A 17,194-nucleotide genomic window follows, 5' to 3' on the forward strand; every position below is an offset into this window, starting at 1 on the left:
GACTCTTAGGCAGGTCCTGACTCAGACATCTGTCCTGACTCTGAGACACGTCCTGACTCAGACATCTGTCCTGACTCTGAGACAGGTCCTGACTCAGACATCTGTACCGACTCTGAGACAGGTCCTGACTCAGACATTTGTCCAGACACTGCGACAGGTCCAGACTCTGAGGCAGGTCCTGACTCTGAGGCAGGTCCTGACTAAGACATCTGTCCAGACTCTGAGACAGGTCCTGACTCAGACATCTGTCCAGACTCTGAGGCAGGTCCTGACTCTGAGGCAGGTCCTGACTCAGACATCTGCCAGACTCTGAGGCAGGTCCTGACTCTGAGACAGGTCCTGACTCTGAGACAGGTCCTGACTAAGACATCTGTCCAGACTCTGAGGCAGGTCCTGACTCTGAGGCAGGTCCTGACTCAGACATCTGTCCAGACTCTGAGGCAGGTCCTGACTCTGAGACAGGTCCTGACTAAGACATCTGTCCAGACTCTGAGGCAGGTCCAGACTCTGAGGCAGGACCCCAGCCGGGGCAGCTTGCTGTGAAGTTTGCTTCACAGTCGGGGAAGATTTGAAGAGGTACGCGTCGAACTTATCGTACTCATTCTCATCCTTGTAACTACTGATGTCAAAAGTGATCCCAGGAAGTATCTTGTTGAAAAGTTTTTTCACTCCTGTCGTGATCAAATAACCTGCCCCAAACATCAGGGGAAAAAACATGGTGGTGAATCCGATCTGTTGCATTGTCAAAACACTTGTCCAACACGGTGCATCAGAGAGATGCTTGGATATAACCTCCTGTTTTGAGATGACCTCATCATTGTCATTGTAGCTATGACATCATTGTAGCTATGACATGGTATGGAAACGGTCCATACCATGACCGTTTCCATAGTTTCATTGCTATGGAAACGGTCAAATCAATTCTGCATGACTCAAACTATTAACCCTTTGCAACTCCATCACTTAATCATTCGAGGCGCCATGACGGACTTCAGAAGGGTATATTTCAGGAGGCTAGGGATTAAAACCACGGATTTTAAAGGCTAAATATTAAGTTTAGATTGACAATGGTATATTAAAACAATTTAAGTAGGGTCTTTCATCATTCTATCAGGTTTAAAATTTTGAATCATACTTGACTTAAAAATATCTTGAAAGTAAAATTAAATGTAACTTACAAACATTTACTGCTGCTGCTGTTGTAAATTGTGACAAGAAATTTTGCAATTTTTTTTACTTTTGAGCTCCACAGTCAAATTTTGGAGAACAAAATTTCTAGAAAGCTTTTGAGATTTTTTTTGAAAATTTTCCACTTTTAAAACTCAGAAATTTCCTTGTTTTTCTATAAAGTTTCTGAGATTAAATATAACATTTCTGAGTATTTTTCTAGCAAATTTCTGACTTTTGGTGCTCAGAATTGTCCTTGTTTTTTCTAGAAAATTTAAGATTATTTTTCACTAACAAATTTTTGACATTTGGAGCTCAGGATTTATTTCTGAGATTAATCTCAAACTTTTTTAGCGGACACTTTCTCCTCCTTTTTTAAATTTCTTCCTATAATAGCTCCAAGTCGTCGTGGTAGCAGGTTTGGCGCCTGTAAGACAATAAAACCCTCCGCCTCCTGATAGGAGAGTGATTCCTCTGACAGGTTGGGTTTTGTGTTTCTGGGAGAGCGATCTAATTTAGATGCAGTAAAATCAGTGATCCTGCTGAGGTGAGACGCCTTCTTCTTCTGCTGAATCTTTTTTTGTCTCAGCTCCAGTTTTCCGCAGCTTTTCCCGTCATCGTAGCTCACTCCGTTAATTTCCTCGGAAGCGCCGCTGAATGCTCCCGTAATGACGACAATTAACCAGGAATCGCAGTAATATTAAAGACCAGAATCAGCGCGCATCAGCCAACTCTGAATGCTAATTGACTTGATTGTTATTAATTTTGACATTACATTCTAATTAAAGATGGTAAAACACTGATATTATTTTCTTTTCATTTTATGCTGGGAGATTAGGGAGGCCATTGATCACACCTGAATAACTCGGTGTGTGTGTGTGCATGTGTGTTGCTAATTAAAGACCGAGATTGCAATTAAGATAATGAGTCCAAGTTTTTAATTGAAGCACGCAAACATGTTTTTTTTAACCCTGTCAGTCAGAAAAGATTCACAAGAAGAGTTTAATACATGGAGACATCCTGAAATAAAAATAGAAACCCCAGTTTTTCTGTCTCTGCTGCTAAAATTGGTTATTTTGGGTGGAAAGTACTTTAAGCAGCAGTCCAATTTAAACACTCACGCCACCTCATATCGTCTGCCTGTCTTTTAAATAGTTTTGTTTTCCTTCATTGTCTCCCTATCTTGTGTTGCAGGCGCAGCATCTCCACCCGCCACTTACAACCCGTCTCCAGGGCAGAATCAGACAACCCACCTGCATAGCGCTCTTCCAGGATCCGCTCCATCCAACCAGCCTGCAACAAATCATTGCTCAAGCTGTTTAATCTCACCGAAGAGGCTGAGTCTTTTCCTGCTCTATTTCAAACACAAGTTGAATCCATTTTTCTTCACCAGAGCTTCGGCTCAGACTCTGAAAGAACATTTTAAATGAGACACATTAAGGAAAATTCACCTTTTGTAAGTTCTTTGTACTTCCATTTCGGTCTTTATTCATTCTAAAAGCAACCAATCAGCCATTTTTCACAATAAATTAATGTTTTCTGGTGTCTGGAAAATGGGCCGTTTCAAAAACCTTCGGATTGTAACATAACAAATCAGCAGGCACTGACCGTTGCCGAGCAACCCCAGCAGAGTTCCATCTGTTACCTAGCAACCCAAGCTGAGCTCCAGCACGTTTGGTCAGCTAGTTTTACTGCTCTATGTGTTTGTTTGTTTATTTAAGTCAAGTATACACTGCCAAAACACAAACTCCTACCAACCCTATTCGGCAAGGTTTTGTGTTTTTGCAGTGTCCACAACTACTTGCTAAATTAACTGAAGCTATATATCATAAAGTGAATTGTATTGATTTTAAACAGCAAACGCACAAAGTCTTACCAAGTATTTTTGTCTAGTTTCTAGTGCAAATACCTTCACATGAAAATAGATAAAAAATTATTAAAAAGCAACTTTTCAAATACAGGAGCTTGTTTTAAGTTAATAATTCCTTAATACTGATTTAAAAATAAGTTAAAATAAGTACAGATTATTTCACTTAAAACATGGGAAAAATGTCTTATTATAAATGAAATAATCTACCGGTGAAACTAGTACTTTTTTAAAATCAGTGTTAAGGAATTGCTGACTTAAATCCAGCTCCTATATTTGGCTGAAAAGTTACTGATAATTTAGTTTTGTCTTATTTTAAGTGTACTAAGATATTTGCACTAAAAACCACACAAAAATACCTTGTTAGATGCGTTTTTGCAGTGTAGTAGGTCACTTCTCCATTACAGCACAAGACCAATTATACTATCACACTAGGTTATTAAACTTGTTATATTAAGCCATTAATTATTCATTAAACTCATTGTTTTACTTGGTGATAATAGTGCAGTGTAACACAAGAGGAAATCTAAGTTTTTTAACATGTTAAACAGGTGTTATCATGACAAAACTCTAATAAAACTGTTGTGGTTTATTAATACAGTGGAACAGAAGGATGGAGTAATATTTGAAATATTTCAGAATTATTTATTGTTTTCCTGTTTTGCAGCTGAAGGGCAGAAAGCTGTTTATTAATAATTTGATCTGTTTCATTTTTGTTAGCAAAGTTAATGCACACCTCATCGACATCTGTCCAACCATGAACTAATTCAATCTTTTCAAATTATCAACATGTTTTTATTAGATTTTTCAGTCGAATATTGTTTTGTTCCTGCAACTAATGATTCATTATTTCCTTTGTTGCTTTAATGGAAACACTATGAATGTCTTTGAAGTACCTTGAGAAAACAACAGAGCTATGTTTGGGTGTTATTTCATATTTTTCGCCTTGGATCTCCTGCACATTCACAACCCGACCTGATTTTTTGCTAATGAATGAAAAGTTGGAGTCCATGCTGGTTCCAGACGTTTCTGCACCGTGACGTTGCGCCGCAGTTGGAAGGATTCGACCTAATTAAAGGGAACGTCCTGATGCAGCGGGGCATCCTGACGTTGTTCCTTTGATTGGAGTGGCAGTCAATTTATTACCGGATACGGCCGGCCAACATTTACCTCCGTACAGCGGGCCTCTCGCTTTCTGTGCCTCGTGCAGCAAATGTAATTTGTCATTCATTATGTATTATTTTTTTATTTTATGTTAGCCTCAGTGGGTCATCGTAGCTGAATCAGAGTTGATGTGAATGAAAATGTGACTCTGAATTTAGGTTAAAGATGTTCATGAAATGTAGTAATTTACTGCAAAACACAAAGTCTTAAGTATTTTTGTTTAGTTTCTTGCGGAAATATTTTAGATCATTTGAAAAAAGACAAAACTAACTCAGAAGTAACTTTTAAGCAAAAATAGCTTGCTTTAGGTTTTTAAAAAATTACTTAGTATTGACGAAAAAGTACTATCTCCAACAGGATTACGATTGCACAAAAAACAGAGCACATTGCTGCCAAAAAACTTAGAAATTTTTAGATAAATCTCACAAATTTTATTTTAAAAAAACTCAGAATTTTCTAAGTTTAAAGTGTAAAATTTATGAGAAACAAACTCAGAAATGTTGAGATTAATTTCACATATTTTATTTTAAAAAACTGTGACATTTTCTAAGCTCGAAGTGTAAAATTTGCAAGAAAAAAAAATCCTGAAATTTTGATCTTACAGGGAAACTAATAGTTATTTAATAAATATTGATCAGTTATTGACTTAAAACAATCTTGCTGAAAAGTTACCTGTAAGTTGGTTATTTTTGTCTCATTTGAAATGTACGAAGGCATTTGCAGTGGAAAGTAGATCAAAATACCTGGTAAGATTTTGTATTTTTACAGTGTAGCTGAATCATTGGCAGCTGCTATAAATTGCAGGTATTATAATATAGATGAAGGTTTATGACTATATTGCACCAGCCATTTTATTTGGACGTTGCATTTTTGGTTAGCTACCTAAAATATTTCCACTTAAAATGTAAAAGTTAAATAAAAAGACTATCAGTTTAACTCCTTTAAAGTCAGTTTTGTCTTATTTCAAGTGTACTAAGATATTTGCTTTAAAAACTAAACAAAAACCGGATTTTCTAGAAATTCAAGCTGGAGTTTGATTGAAGCGGACTAAATACAGAATCTGTGGCAGTGATAAGATTCAACTTTGATTTTCTTCTGCACATCTTCCGTCAACAATCTAATCTCTTACGGGATAACAATGCTGCAAGAATCCTTTATTAGTGCACTTCGGATCGTTATCCTGCCTCGGCGTAGAGGAACTCGGGACGTCTCTCCTCCGATGCTCAAACCTAAACAGAGTGGCATATTTATGGATATAAATATGTTATTTTTCTCTACTTGTCGTTGTTGAGCAAATGTGGGCAGCTGAGGCTCGGTGTAGAGGCTTTGATCCTCCGGTAGGAGAATGGGTGGTTCACCCTTCAGTCCTGTCAACTAAGAATAAAAATGCTGCATATGTAGAAAGCAAGATTTTTGGGTGAACACACACAAAAAAAAATGCTGTGAAAAAGCAGTTTGTAGAGGAAAAATAAGGAGAGAAAGGTGCCCTACAAGTGTGGGCTATTTTCAAAATGCAGACTGATCAGAACGGTGGGTGAAGGTATAACAGTAAAGGCAGCAATGCTTATGGTGGATGTGTTTCCTTATGTTATCATTGTTCAAAATTTCCTCATTTCTTCTTTAAAAGTTCATATAAATAAAAAGGTACCACACAAATTACAGCAATTCATTACACAAGGTTTGTCTTTCAGTAGTCATAGTAATCTAGTCCCTAACACATAATGTTACCAAGTACTTTTGTCTAGTTTCTAGTGCTAATATATTATTACACCTGAAATAAGGCAAAATTAACTCAGAAGTAACCTTTCAGTAATAGGTAGTCAATAATTCCTTACCATTGTTGAAAAATACTTGTTTCACCGGCAGATTATTTCACCTACATGCGGGAAAAATGTCTTATCTTCGTTCCTGCTGCCACCAACGGGCCGTTTTAAAAACGTGCTAATAGTTAAGTCACATTCGACGTGCCCTCCGCCGTTACCCAGCAACCTCCCCGAAGCCCAGGCCCGTTACCTAGCAACCTCCCCGAAGCCCAGGCCCGTTACCTAGCAACCTCAGCGAAGCCCTCTTTTTTTTCTCCAGAAACTTCCGTTCTATGCCAAAGCAGTTTGACTGTCAGAAAGATTAACGGCAATAACATTTCAGTAAATTATTTTAACATATTTTATAACAATGATTGGAAAACACATTAGATTTTATGATAAAATATTATTTAAAATTTATGATTAAAAAAATTTATTTGTCGATATTTTTATTTTTTTCCACTTTTTTCCTCATCTTCTCTCCAACCTGCAGCAAAATTCAGCATAGGTGTCTGTCTCTGTGTGATAAGAAACTTTAACTTTAATTTCACTGTCTTTTAAAAACGGTCCAACCAAGGACTAGGTTTGCAAATTAGCGTATGGATAGAAGTCCTGTAACAATGGTTACTCTGTTTTTGACATGTCACATTATTTAAAGTGCTACCCTTGATTAAATGAATTTGAATTGAAAACTCATGGATGCATACAATCAGTTTCAACTGCTTTGTAAATGACGTACCAACTCTTCACTTTAATAATAAGATTCTGGTGACTGGGAGAGTATTTGCTAGTTCGGCAGTAATTACTACAGTGAATATCACTGATCATTTTCTTACCAATTGCCTTCTTCTCAAAATTATTACAATACACTACTGGTGTCTGAACAAGTATTTACCTTTTAGAAGATAGCATAGCATATTGAAACTAACCACTGCAGAGATGTATTCAATTATGAACAGAAAAGACATTTAAAAAAATTATATGTACAAAAATATGTATACATTTTAACTGGAATAAAGGTAATCGGAGAGTTCAGCACTCAACTCCATTGTTTGAGATCCTGCCGAACCGTCTGCACAGTTGAAACATCTGTTCGTCCATCACGAAAGCTTTGTGCATTTAAATTAATATTTCACGTCACGCGTACTCAATTTTGCCTACCAAGATGGCCGTCAGCTACACAGTTCCACATGAGAACAATGTATTACGCTGATGGATCAATTCATGGGAAGCACAAAACTTTGTCCCAGCTTTCTTCTTCCTAAAATGTGAGGACAAAACAACCAAAAACAGCTAATTTACAATATGGTAGGCTACCAAGATGGCCGTCAGCTGGCGTTCTCATAAGTGTGACGCCACATGAAAACTGTGTATGGCGTTGAATGAAATTATTGGGAAGCCCAAAACTTTGTCCCGGATTTCTGCTTCCCAAAATTTGAGGACAAACCAACCAAAAAAAAGAAAAAGAAACTAAGTTACAAAATGGCAAACTGCCCAGATGGCGGTTTTGTTGAACTTCATTTCCAAACATTGCTTTGTGAACCTGTTTTTCACCAGATGACTTTTTCCGTGTCAAAAGAAAGAGGCCAACATGAATCTTTTTATAACGCTGTTGAAAACATGCATGCTGGTAAATTAGCTGGGTTTAAATTGTCACTCAATCAGACTGAAAATCTCCACCAAGCACGACCTGCATGTGTGAAATGAGTTTTATTTGAGGCCTGTATTTGTTTTTGATTGCTCCTAAGAGGACATTTTACACTCCTTGGCAGCTTGCAATTGTGCTGTAAAACCCAAGAGAAGCAAACCCACAAAATCTGTGTTGAATAAGAAAAGAGGGAAGAAACATTTCTGCTTCCTGATTGTTGGATTAATTTTCTTTTTTAAAGTAGGAGTGCATTATTTCCTAATTTGGTGTCTTTTGGGAAATATTTTTGCCTTTTTTGATCCTTTAATATTGAGAACTGGTACCACTTTTATCTTTTATGTCTTTATTAGACATATTCTTCCTTCATTCTTGTGGTTTTTGCTCAATAAATTGACATTTTTCTTCACGTTTGATCAAGAATGAGGATTATAAATGACTTCCTGCAGGTGCTCTGGAATGTAAATATGTCACATTTCTTCATGGGTGTCACATTGCTTTTGATTTCACAAGTTTTTCTCCGCGCAAGCTCTCATAATGACTCAATAAGTAAAAATAATTATCATTTCTCAGTGGTGTAAAAATAAAAAAAAGTAATTAGCACGGCTGAATTAATCAGACAGAAAAATTGCAATCATTTTGCTCTTATTAAGTGCCATTATTTCCCAGACCACCATGAAATTGTTTCTTTTGGTGCTGCATTTCTTTATGCGATTTATTATTAATAGTGGTATGTTCTTTTTCAAAATTAAGAAGCAGTGGGCTGCAATTTAACTTTTTCTCTCTTTTCGCATCTCAAGGCCAGTCCAACAGAAAATCTGCGCTGTGTTACAAAAAATAGAGCGAGAGGAAGGTTTAAATTTGACAAAAAAAAAAAAGCAGTTTTTATTAAGATGAATGGGCAAATCAGGCCCAGGTGTGTTCAGCAGCAAAACTCAGCCTTGGATAAATAAAGGCAGCTTTTTCAGGCTGTGAAGGACAAACCTGAATACCTCCATTCATCTGCAGTTCAAATGAACAATTCAGTTAATTTTAAAAAGTCTGCGATTTATAATGAAGTTGCAATATCAAAACTGACCGAAACATTAAAAGCGTAGGCAGCTTTTTATCATCCAATTTAGCCTCGGTTTAGAAGCAAAATGAAAAGCATTTCTAAGACGCTTTTCACTTCAACTGGGTTGAATTATGTGCTGCAGCCAGTTGGAGACGTGCTATTCAGCTGAGGAAGACTTTTAAAAAGCTTTAAGGGTGAAATGATGATGGATTCATCCTCACACGTGTAATATGACGTAGAGAAATGTTCTGGAGCTGCTGGAAGTGCAAAAGCAGAACCTTAAAGGCCATAATACGCCCGAGAACAGAGAGTTTTAACACTTCACAACAACTCTGGTGGAGTGTTCAGTTTCCTGCTACAGCAGCATTTGTTTACAACAGGTTCAGAAACCAGACCAAAAGAAAAAAATTACACACAAAAATATGTTGTGATTGAGTTGAAAGAATACAGAAGAGGATTAAAGGTGCTAAAAATAAACAACAATAAAAAATTCTGACTTTAATCTCAGAATTGTATTAAATTCATTAAGCAATGGTCTTAAATTTTGTTTTGGCAGGACTATTTAATTGCATATTCTGTTTTTTTTTTGCGTTGTTTTGTTTTGCCTCGCACTTATACATACATTGTGTATGACTAAATGGTTGGTTAATACAGTTGCTAGTTAGTTCCAGCTCACTAGCTAGTCACTTGGCTATTCAAACTGTAAGCTACAAGCTAATGGTTGATCAAGCTAACAGCTAGCTAGGCTAATACATGCTCAAGCTATGCCCAGTTAGGGTAGTCATACTAACAGCTAGTCAATTTAAGCTGTTCAAACTGCAAGCTATGTAGCATCATAGCAACCCAGGCTAAAGCATTCTCATGCAAGCATTCTGTGTGGCTTTACCTTCTGTTGACCCAAAGTGCAAAAGCCACTAAATGACTAAATGAGCCCACACTAATTAGTAGCCATGCAAGGGAACCACTACTTAGCTTTCTAGTTAAGTAGAGATTTAAGTAGAGAGTTAAGTAGAGTAGAGAGCTTTCTAGTTTCTCTAGAGATAGAGGTTTTAAATTTCATTTATTATGATCTTAAAAAGTCTTAAATTTTAGTTGGTGAAACACTAACTTCACTTTGTGTTAATCTATTTACATTTGAAAAAGATAAAAGTTTAGCAATACTTATGCAAGACACTCTCAAACTTCTTCCATTATCTTTGTTTAATGTGTAAAATTCCTGGTCAGTTTAAATTTCCGAGCCATGATCTGGGCTGACCTGCTGCCGATGTGTCTGTTAGCTATGCACACGCCGTGGGGTGTGCTGCAGACCCAAACCCGAGATCTCCCACTAAGCTAGTATGTCCATAATTAGTTTCACAGTGAGAAGAAATCCATTTTCACATGCCTAACAGCTTCCAGCTGTCAGCCACTGCCAATGGATATAGATGGACCTTATCCCACTAATTACCTAATAGCAAACTTGCCTTTTTTATCCTTCATAGCAAAAGTAGTGTCTTAAACCAGAGTTTAGGTAATTCTTCTTATGGTGAAGTTTACATACGACTTTTTCTGTAGAAAAGGCCCAAATTGGGTTATTTGTCAAACAATACGCATATTAGTTTTTCAAAAGCAAGTTTTATATATGTTGAATGAGGGCAACTCTGAAAAATTAAATATTTTTTGCATTTAAATACTGCTGTAGGACGAAACCTCTCTATTTCTGAAAGTGTTCTTATTTATGGACTTGACGATGTTTAGCATTACTTTGCTACATAGCAAGATGGCTGTTAGCTTAAGCAACAGCCAAACTGACTACTTGATAGCATGAGTAGCCTAACTTGGCATAGCTAGAGTATATATTAGCATGGGTAGCTATTAGCTTGAGGAACAATTAGCTTAAACTAAGCAGTTAGCTTCATTAGCTAGTAAGCTAGGTAGTAGCTAATTAGTCTGAACCTGTTTTGTCGCTAACTTATTGTTGTTATTGTGGCGTTTTTGCTTTATAATTTATAATACAAACTTTGTTTTGCTAAGAATAGCAGATGTGTTGTACATCAAATTAATGTTTTAAAAAATCTGAAGCAGCTGGACTTCATTTAGTGCTTTTTTTTAGTTGTTTGTCTTTTCACAGGAAAAAACTAAACATATTTCTGCAGAAAACAAAGCTGTTTTTAACCAAGGCCAGGAAAACAGATCTCATTTCTAAAAGACGTCTGATTTTTTTTTTGGGCTGTTTACAACTTTCATTTAAGATAAAATGAAAGCGTAAAAGTACGTCTTTTTAAAAAAGAAAGAAAATGTTTGTGGTAGAATAAAAGAGACTGGATAAATATATTTTGCATCTTAAGCATTAGGCTGCTTTAGCTTTACCTTCATGGTGCTGCATCATTTTTGAAGTCTGTGCCGAATCAAAACACTGACTGAAATATAAATGCTGCTGAAAGGATGCCTGCCTTTGCTGCCGAGCCTGCTGGGAGTCACCTGCAGGGCCTGTATAATGCTGCTGCAGCTGTGGCTGTCACTCTTTGGATGGATTAATGTCTTGTAATCATACTTAATTATTATCCCCACCTGCTTGTGGACTGCCTGAGACTGGGGGACCTTGTAAAACGCAGAGTCTGCGCCAAGAAAACCCCCTCCTGGGAGACGGTTGAATGTCACCACACAAGCCTTACCAGCCAAGGAACATTCAAGGCTGTCAGGTTGGCCTGGTGCTTTTTGGGCCCATATAAAAACAAAAAGGTCAAAGGTTCAATGGCGGCAGAAGGCAATCTGTTCTATGCAGCTCAGGAAGAAGAAATAATGATATTTGGACATGGAGGTAACATCTGCCCATGTGTTTGTTGTTAATGGAGAAAGACATGCCTCACTTTTTGCAATTTTCTAGAATAAAACTTCAGAAGTTTTTAGAATAATAATTTTGGAAATTTTTGAGTTTTTAAAGTAGAATATTTTCCAGAAAAAAACTTAAATTTTGAGACGTAGCTCATAAATTTGCAAGAAAATAAAAAATGTATTGCATTTTCATAAATTTTTTGAAGAATTTGAGACAAAACTGGGTCATTTCCATGTTACCTTGAAAAGTCAAAAATTTGTTAGACAAAAATCAGAAATTTTAATCTCAGAAAATTTCCAAAATTCTTCGTTCCTTTAATTCTTGTTCGACTTTTGAAACTTAGAAATTTCCACGTAATTTTTTTCTTTGAAAATTTCTGAAATTAATCTCCAAATTAATGTTTTTTAAGGCAATTTTTTGACTTTTCAAACCCAGACATTTTCCAGCATTTTCCAAAATTTCTGATTTATATAAAAATGTAAACTTTTCTTAGCAAATTTTTGTCTTTTCAAACTTAGAAATTTCCAAGTTTTTGTAAAAATAAATTCTGAAATTCATCTCAAAATTTGAGAAAATTTCAGAAATGTAAGTTTTTTAATTTTTTTTTATTTTTATTTTAAGATTCATCTCAAAATGTCTGAAATTTCCTCCTTTTTTTTTTTTTTTTTTGCAAATGTTTGACTTTTTAAACAGAAATTTCACTTTTTTTCTAGAAAATTTTAGAGATTTTTTTTGTGGCTGAAATTTACTACTCATTTTTTTTAGTACGGTGACCGTAATACGTCGTCATCACTCACAGAGCTAACAACATGGGTCTTGTAGTTCCGGGACATATTTTCCATATATGGTAAAGCGAAGCATCTTTATGTTTTGTCTAGAAAATTTCTGAGATTAATCTCCACATTTATAAGTTTTTTTGGAGGAAAAGGGGCAATGCCGCTGTAGTGAGCAGAATGGAGAGGTTGTGATGTTTTTCTTCATTATCCATAAAAATATCTTTTACTTTGCTCGATTATTTATTATTAAGATGCGGTAACGTGATTTTCCGAGTCGTCCTTAAATGCACCAGGAGTGCAAACATGCCGGTGTTCTGTTTATCTGTGCTACCCGTAAATCCGCCCGTTACACCTGTGGATCTGAGAGTGGAGGCTCATATTCAGCCAGAACCAAAAGGCAAAAAACTTATTGTTTTCTTCCAAACAAACCGAATAAGTCGAGTAACGCTTCTCCATGCCGATAATGTTAGCTAACAGGTGACTAGCTAATCCATGTTATTATATTAAGCTAGTTAGCAAGAATACTAATGTTGTTTTCCGTATTTTACATCCCTTGCAGGTTAGTTAATGCCAGGAATAAACCAAATCCTCTTTAATTTTGCTGCAGAAGTTGTTCTCAGTGTTGCTCTCCACACAATTTCTGTGAAGAAATTATTCACAGATTAGAAAAAGTCAGGAAGGAAGGAGACATGCAGGTAAGGACAGATTAGAACTTAATGAGAAAAAGAAAACTGCAAAAACACAAACTTTCTGGTCTAGTTTCTAGTAAACTTTAAATAAGACAAAACTAACTTAAAGTATTTTTTACCAAGATAAAACAATCGGCCTATGGAACTAAAACTTTTTCACCATGATTAAGGAATCATGGTGAAAACAGCGTGTTTTATGTAAATAATTCCTTAATCATGGTGAAAAAGTTTTAGTTCCAAAGGCCGATTGTTTCACTTATAACAAGATATTTTCTCCATGTTATAAGTTAATTTATCTGCCATCAGAACTTTTCAACAATATTAAAGAATTATTTACTTAAAACTTTTATTTGTGCCAGAAACTAAACCAAAGTTAGTTGGTTTAGTTTCTAGCGCAAATAAAAATCGCACCAAATACAAAATCTGGCTGAGATTTGGTATTTTTGCAGTGAAGGAAAGAAAAGATTATGTGTAGAAATGCCAATTTTTTTGTAACATAATGTTATTTCAAATTAAAGCTTAAAAAATTCAAAACATAGTAAGTAATTGTAGGCTGCAACAGTCTTAAATTTAACTACCTTTTTATTAATTAAATGTTTACTTTTGTCTACAAACAAATATATTGTTAATAATATTACACTTGATCCTCTACAGGACTTTTAAATATGCATCAACAGTTTTCCTCTGATTAAATACTGCAGCTTGTTTCAGCAGCATTTACAGATAAATCTTATGATTTGTCCTAATACTTTTATTTCCTTTCCTCTGTTTCTTGGCGCAGAAGAGAAGCGAGTATCGAGCCAAACCTTTTATCCAGCCGAGGTCAAGTTTCGGCCAGATGTTGGTGCCGCTCTCCGCAGTCTGGACACACACTCGCTCCGCTCCGTCTTGGTTTCAGTCCTGCGTTCAGCAGGCGTTTTCTGTGCAGAGATAATTAGCATCTTTCCAGATTCGGGGCGTTTTGCAGACGCAGAGAAGGTAAATTTGCATCCGTTTCCAGTGATCAAAGGTGTGTGAGTTTTTTGTCTGCTTCTCTGTGAATTTATGTGGTTTCTCATTATAAGTTGTTTTGTTTATCTTATACAATAACGTAATTACTGCCTCCAGAAACAGATGCCTCCACACCTTTCATTATGAAAGGGTAAGCCTGTGAGATATGAGCCTCCTGCTGCACAGGAGAACACAGATTTCTCCTCGCGCGCAGAATAACAGCATCTTCATTAGATTAGTTGCAAAACAGCAGAAAACAAAGTGAAGGATAAACAGCAATTTCATTTAGTTTTCAGCAGAAATTTCTCAAAGAGACGATCTCTTTCTCTTAAAGTTGTCTCAAAGTGAGCAGCTTCGCTTTATATATTCACAGTGGGATGTGAGAACTTTCTGTTTTTAAAACTCCAGCTGGGCAGCTCTATAAGGCGGCTGAATAATAATTATCTTAGCAGTACTTCTCTCTTCTTTTTATGCTCAATGGGTCCTTAAAAAGCCAGCCCTGTTTCATGAAAAGCTGCAATTTCGTGTTGTTAAATAAAGACTGAAGCTTTTCAATCTGAAAGCAAACGTGTGATAATTTGAAACAAACTGGTCTAGTTTTGTATTCATAAAAAGGGAACATCAATACCTAATCAAGCAGATTTCTCCTAATCAATACACACTCAAATGTTTAATTCAATTTTTTTAATTCTTTAATAAATCAGAGTGAAATTAAATGTTGTGGAATTTCCTGCAATGGCAGGAAGGATCTCCTGCAGCAGTCTGTGTTACGTCACCTCAAAGGAAGCCTCTGACTAAAGTTGATACTGCCACCGCCATGCTTGGTGGTTAAACGGGTTTGAAAACCTCACCTTAATAAATTTAAATGTAAAAATATCTCAATCTCTGATTAATCTAAATGTAGTTGTGAACGTTTCCAAAATTGTGTAAATTGATCTTCACCAGGATTTCTGCAGGTTTCACAAACTCAAATTTAAGACTTTCTAAAACCATTCTGAATAAAATCTAAGACCTGCACTACAAAAACACAAAATCTTAACTAACTTACAAATAACTTTTCATCAACATATAGCAGCTTGTTTTAAATCAATAATTCCTTAATATTGATTACAAAATTCTAATTATATTGGTAGATTATTTCACTTATAACATGAGAAAAATGTCTTGTAAGTGAAATAATCTGCCAGTGGAGTTGGTATTTTTAGCTAGTTTACTAGCATCAAAGCTAGCTTACTAGCTAGCACCAAAGCTAGCTAATAAATTAGTGTATATTGGTAGCTACTGCTAGCTAAAACCAGCTATTTTATGACAATAACTTTTTTGGTGTCTGTAAAATGAGCCGTTTCAAATATCTCCCGAATAAGTCACAAATTAGCAGGTGCTGTCCCGTCGCCTAGCAACCCCAGCCTAGCACGTCACTTAGCAACCAGCAGCTTTTATCACTGTATGCGCTGTACAATGGCTGCTAGAAAACACAAGTATTTAGTTGTTGATTTACCATCCACAAACCACTTGTTGGATTCTTGTTGGTTGTGCAGGAGGCTCCATTTTCACTTTTCAATGATGTGTAGTTGTATATTTATGCATCGGTTTGGAGCCATTTTCACATGCGAGTGTAAATGTTGAGTAGGGGGGCGTGGCCAGCAGCAGCTTATTTGTAATTAAAGTGACAGTAGTTTTTAAAACGGCTCATTCTGACTCTCATTATCTGAAATAAAATGTAATTAAAATGTTTTGTCTATAAATTATTAGAAACTGTTCCAGTCACCTTTAGGGCTAACTGAAGACATTCATCTTGCTCTTTTGAGATCTTTTCCCCATGTTTCTGAGTCAATCCAAATGAAGCTGTAAGCGTTAGAGATGTTAATACTTTCTTTCTTTATTTCTTTTTTTAAATTCTTATTATCTGACCTGAGCCAACCTGTCTTCCCTTTTACTGGAAACGCAGATAAATCCCTCACGCCTTCTTAATTTCTGCTGATTTTTTACAACTCTTAACTTCCTCATCACTCCCTCTCCAGAAGACATTTTTTCGGGTCGTCGTGATTAGAACGTGTCTCCCTGTTTTACATAATGCTGTTAACACAGTTTTTCTTTGCTTTTTTTTCCGTCTTCCTGCCGTTTTCTGTCAAAACAAGTCATCTGGGTTAGCCCCGTTATCAGCTCCCCACTCAGCACTGCTGCAGATAAATCCCTCTCACTCTTTCACCAGGCTCCTTATCGCTTACAGTGCCATGATGTGGTCACAGCAAATACAGCAGAAAGGAGATAAATCTGCTTGTCTGCAGAAGTCGCTGCTACAGATATGCCAGAATTTTAAATTCACCTCAGGAGTAAGCTTATTTAAGCCTGTCAGCTATTAAAGTTTCCAAAACTGGAGAGCTGATATTCTTAGTCTCCCAGTTTGCATCTCTATGGTGCCTGGAAATACATTTCTACTGATATGACACAGAGATCTCTTTCGGAAAGATAACAACAACCATTTCTTAGTTGCGACATCTGTGCTGTTCAGGGATCTGTGCAGTACAAAAACACTGCAGCTTCACAAAAATCTTTAAATTGGATAAACTCTTGCAATGCAGTCAAAGGAGTTTCCTGATTTATTTCTCAAAAAGATGTAAAATCATCTTCACTGTTACTAATATTGAAAGAAAATCACATTTAAAAATCCCTGTAAGAGACTTTAGAGCAGAGGTGCTGAACTTATTTTGATTTTTGGAGACATCAAGATAACAAATGTACTTCAAACAGCCGCTTGTGGCTGAAAGTATTGATCAGACTGTCCATTAAAAACTGTTAAAATGTTAATATAACGTTAATATCTTTCTCTGCATTTGGTGAGTGCTTCTTGAAATTAAATATAACCATTTATGCTTCCTTGAACAGATTAGGATAGTTATTTTATGCACAAAATAATTCTTATATAATGAGATTTTAGTCAGAATGAGCTGTTTCAGGGCATCATGTCACTTAACAGACGCAGAATTATACAACCGTACATCTTTGAAAAGCAGAAGTAGAGCCTCCTGCTCAACCAACAAGAACACAGCGAGTGGTTTCAGGTGATAAGTTAACAACAAAACATTTGTCTTTTCCAGCAGCCATTGTACAGCAGTAAAACCAGCTGACCAAACATGGTGGAACTTAGATTGGGTTGCTAGGTAACGGGCTGGGCTTGGTTTGGGTTGCTAGGTAACGGGCTGGGCTTGGTTTGGGTTGCTAGGT

At 36.3% G+C, this 17,194-nt stretch overlaps 2 long non-coding RNA genes across 2 annotated transcripts in view; one reads left to right on the forward strand and one right to left on the reverse strand.

Moving 5' to 3' along the window:
* LOC103456696 (uncharacterized) overlaps positions 1-6,130 on the reverse strand; it is a 22,343-nt gene extending 16,213 nt beyond the window's left edge. Inside the window, exons 1-3 of the long non-coding RNA XR_532296.2 lie at positions 6,034-6,130; positions 5,328-5,427; positions 2,421-2,576 (exon numbers count right to left, since the gene is read on the reverse strand). This is a non-coding gene — a long non-coding RNA (uncharacterized LOC103456696). The remainder of the gene's footprint in view (positions 1-2,420; positions 2,577-5,327; positions 5,428-6,033) is intronic.
* Positions 6,131-12,595: 6,465 nt separating this feature from the next.
* LOC103456697 (uncharacterized) overlaps positions 12,596-17,194 on the forward strand; it is a 22,911-nt gene continuing 18,312 nt past the window's right edge. Inside the window, exons 1-3 of the long non-coding RNA XR_532297.1 lie at positions 12,596-12,767; positions 12,850-12,985; positions 13,761-13,957. This is a non-coding gene — a long non-coding RNA (uncharacterized LOC103456697). The remainder of the gene's footprint in view (positions 12,768-12,849; positions 12,986-13,760; positions 13,958-17,194) is intronic.

This window comes from Poecilia reticulata, linkage group LG20 (genome assembly GCF_000633615.1).
Source record: "Poecilia reticulata strain Guanapo linkage group LG20, Guppy_female_1.0+MT, whole genome shotgun sequence".
Taxonomy (NCBI): domain Eukaryota; kingdom Metazoa; phylum Chordata; class Actinopteri; order Cyprinodontiformes; family Poeciliidae; genus Poecilia; species Poecilia reticulata.